Source organism: Piliocolobus tephrosceles, chromosome 20 (genome assembly GCF_002776525.5).
Source record: "Piliocolobus tephrosceles isolate RC106 chromosome 20, ASM277652v3, whole genome shotgun sequence".
In the NCBI taxonomy this organism is placed as follows: Eukaryota; Metazoa; Chordata; class Mammalia; order Primates; family Cercopithecidae; genus Piliocolobus; species Piliocolobus tephrosceles.
In genome coordinates, this window is record NC_045453.1 from 7,626,833 (window position 1) to 7,631,352 (window position 4,520).

Sequence of the window (4,520 nt, forward strand, 5' to 3'; positions counted from 1 at the left end):
GGTTGCATGTGAATATACTTAATGCCACCAAATTATATGCTTAAAAATGGTTAAAATGGCAAATTTTATGTTATATGCATTTTACTATACACACATACACAAAAGATTCCAGAGCCACTATCCTAATTTTTTCACCTTGTTGTCCCTGTCCTTAAGCCAAGGGTCATGGGTATTCCTGGGATCTGCAAGAATGCAAGATGCTGAGAAGACAGGGGCCCATTGGGCACCTGCAGATCCTGTAGGTAAAAATAGTAGGAGCCTAGGCAACACAAATACTTGTTGCCTGCAGGCAGGCAGCAAAGGAACAAAAACAGGCCATGAACTAGCAGATAGTATAGCATAATGATTACAATATTGGGCTCTGAAGCCGAAACACCCAAGTTCAGATTCTAGCTCTGCCATTTATTAGGTATGTGATCTTGGGCAAATCCAACTTCTATGTTATACAGATAAAGAAACTGCAACCAGGAAGAGATAAATGACTTGTCCAACAGGTCCAAAGTATTTTCTCCTTTATATTGTTTAAAAATCTTTACATGGCTTTTGTTTCGTTTTGTGTCCCCAGTAGACTGTAAGCTCCCCAAGGAAGCTATGTTTGTAATAGCATCACTTGAAATGTAACTTCTTTGTGCTTCAGTTGCCTCACCTGTGGGATGCAGAGAATAAGGGCTCCTACCCCATAAGGTTGTCAAGCATATTAATGAATTTATACCTAGAAATGTTTAGGAGAAACCTTAGTGCACGTGATAGTCTCAACAAGCAATAGATTAAGAGAGGCTTCTGAAGAGGTGATCAGGCTATTTCATAAAATGTTTTGAGCAAGAAAAACAGTCCTAAAACATCCAGGATTGTTCTAGATTTGGACTAGAGTGAAGAAAATCAATTGTTCTTTGATAATTTGATTTGTATTTATTGGACTTCTACTTTCATGTATGTCTAAATAGGCTTAAGCTTTGCAGTGATAAGACTGACAGTGAATACTTCAATGATGTGTTTAAGAAAAACAGTAACAAAACAGGGGAAAAGAAGAAAGAGCAAAACCACCTAGAAAGTGTCTACATTTTACTGTCTGCAGGGTTCATCACAACAGTGCCAAATGACAGACTTAACACATTTAGTTGGATGAATTTTGCCCTGAAGAAGGATATCACTTTTTTTTTGACAGTTTATTTATTCATCTACCTTCTCATCTTCCTCCTCATCTTCTTCATCTTCCATCTTTTCCCAGGCAACTTTAGCAGGACCTTTTGCACCATCCAACTTTCCTTTCGACTTGTAGTCAGCAACATCCTTCTCATACTTCATCAGCTTTGCCACCTTAGTGACGTAAGGCTGCTTTTCACTGTCATTTAAGTTCTTCCACATCTCACCCAGCTTTTTTGCCACATCTCCAATAGAGATGCCGGGGTTTGTGGATTTCATCTTGGGGTGGAATTCTGAACAGAACAGGAAGAATCCAGACAGTGGCCTTTTGGGGGCATTAGGATCGTTCTTCTTGCCTCCCTTAGCTGGTCCATAATCCTTCATTTCTGTATCATAGTGCACTTTATCTGCCTTTGCCATTTAACCAAATTTAGACTTCTCTCTCTTCTTCTTCTTTTTTTTTTTTTCCTGAGACGGAGTATTGCTCTTGTTGCCCAGGCTGGAGTGCAATGGCACGATCTCAGCTCACTGCAACCTCTGCGTCTTGGGTTCAAGCCATTCTCCTGCCTCAGCCTCCCCAGCAGCTGGGATTACAGGCACCCACCAATACGCCCAGCTAATTTTTTGTATTTTTAGTAGAGACGGGGTTTCACCATGTTGGCCAGGCTGGTCTCTAACTCCTTACCTCAGGTGATCCACCCACCTCACCCTCCCAAAGTGCTGAGATTACAGGCATAAGCTGCTGTGCCTGGCCTAGACTTATCTTTCCCAGACATTGTCTTCTACCTCTTACTGCACTTTTTGGAAAATTCTGCAAAATTGACAGGGACCTCTGGGTTTTTCTTATGTTCTTCTCTGCACATCTGTACAAAGAAGGCAAAAGCAGACATCTTGCCCCTTGGTTTCCTGGGGTTACCATTAGCCATCCTGACTGTATTGTTCACTAGTCTTGAAGGATATCACTTTTAAGTGGACACCATTCACATGATATTGTAATTTGTAAATTTATTATGATAATTTACCAGTAGATGGCAGTAAAATGCCTTGTTATTACAGAATCCATTCATTGTAACAATTTTCAGACATGGAAATAAAATGCCTTGAGAAGGGGGTCACTTCAGCTTTGCATAAAGACATACTACGGCGAGGCACAGTGGCTCATGCCTGTGAACCCAGCACTTTGGGAGGTGGAGGTAGGTGAATTGCATGAGTCCAGGAATTAAGAGACCAGCCAGGGCAACATGGCAAAACCCCATCTCTACAAAAAAATACGAAAATTAGCCAATCGTGGTGGTGCATCATGCCTGTAGCCCCAGCTCCATGTGAGGCTGAGATGGGAGGATCACTTGAGCCCGGGAAGCAGAGGTTGCAGTGAGCCAAGATCGCACCACTGCACTCCAGCCTGGATAACAGAGTGAGACTCCATTTAAAAAAAAAAAAAAGTAGGGGGCTTACTATGGGCAAGCCATGGCTTGCTCTTCAGGAAAAAAAAATATTGAAAAAATAGAAGAAATAGAGTAATCATTACACAATTTTAAAAAATGGAAGATTATCAAGTGACCACTTACACACACACAAAGGTGGGGGTGGAAGAGAAAAATATCTGTTTTCAAAAATATTCTGAAATTGTAAAGCTTTTCATTAGAGTATAATATAAAGACATAAAAGTACAGAAATCATAAGTATAAAGCCTGATGAATTTCCACAAAGCCAACACACATGTCTAACAAGCACTCAAATCAAGAAATAGAACATTCAGCCCCAAAGAAGCCCCTTCTAGTCATTACCCACAGCCTCCAAGGGTAAACAGTATTTTGACTTCTAACTCCATAGATTAGTCTCACCAGGAGTTAAACTTATAGATTCATCTACATTGTTGCATGTAGTTGTAGCATGTTCATTTTCATTGCTGGGTAGCATCTCATTATTTATTTTTTATTTTTTTGAGACAGAGTCTTGCTCTGTCACCCAGGCTGGAGCACAGTGTCGCAATCACAGGTCACTGCAGCCTTAACCTCTCAGGCTCAAGTAATCCTTCTGCCTCAGTCTCCCTAGTAGCTAGGACCACAGGCGCATGCCGCCACACCACGCTAATTTTTGTATTTTTTGTAGAGACGGGGTTTCACCATGTTGCCCAGCTTGGTCTCAAACTCCTGGGCTCAAGTGATCCTCCCACCTCTGAGTGCTGGGATTACAGATGTGAGCCACCACACCTGGTCAGCATTTTATTGTTTGAATACACCATAATTTATCCATTCTACTGTTAATGGGCATGTGGGTTTCCACTTAGGAGCTATTTTATTTTATTTTTTAGAGATGGAGTCTTGCTCTGTCGCCCAGGCTGGAGTACAATAGTGCAATCTCGGCTTACTGCAACTTTTGCCTTCTGGATTCAGGCAATTCTCTGACCTCAGCCTCCCGTGTAGCTAGGACTACAGGTGTATGCCACCACGGCCGGTTAATTTCTTTTGTATTTTTTAGTAGAGACAAGGTTTCACTGTGTTGCCCGGGCTGGTCTTGAACTCCTGAGCTCAGGCAATTTGCCTGCCTTGGCCTCCCAAAGTGCTAGGATTACAGGCATGAGCCACCACACCTGGTCAGAACTTTTTTGTTTTGTTTTTCTTTTTTTTTTTTTTTGAGACAGAGTTTTGCTCTTGTTGCCCAGGCTGGAGTGCAATGGCGTGATCTCGGCTCATTGCGACCTCCACCCTGGGTTCAAACAATTCTCCTACCTTAGCCTCCCAAGTAGGTTGGATCACAGGCACCCGCCACCGTGCCTGGCTAATTTTTTGTATTTTTAGTAGAGACGGGATTTCTCCATGGTGATCAGGCTGGGCTCAAACTCCCGACCCCAGGTGATCCACCTGCCTTGGCCTCCCAAAGTGCTGGAATTATAGGCTTGAGCCACCACACCCAGGCCAGAGTTATTTTAAATTTTACTACTATGAACATTCTTGTACAGGTCTTTGGATGAACATGTGTACAATTTTTTGCTGGATAAAAACCTAGGACTAGGATTGCTGGATCATAGAGTTGCATTCAGCTCTTAGCTGATATTACCAAATCCTATGTCTTTTTTAAAACAGCTTTATTGACAGGCTGGGCGCGGTGACTCACGCTTGTAATCCAAGCACCTTTGCAGTCTGAGGCAGGTGGATCACCTGAGGTCAGGAGTTCAGACCAGCTTGGCCAACATGGTGAAACCTCATCTCTACTAAAAATACAAAGATTAGCTGGGCATGGTGGTGGGTGCCTGTAATCCCAGCTACTCAGGAGATTGAGGCAGGAGAATTGCTTGAACCTGGGAGGTGGAGGTTGCAGTTAGCTGAGATCCCGCCATTCCACACCAGCCTGGGTGACAAGAGTGAAACTCTGTC

General features: G+C 42.7%; 1 pseudogene; it reads right to left on the reverse strand.

The window, feature by feature from the left end:
* Positions 1-1,170: 1,170 nt before the first annotated feature.
* Positions 1,171-2,069, reverse strand: LOC111548026 (annotated as a pseudogene).
* Positions 2,070-4,520: the final 2,451 nt, after the last annotated feature.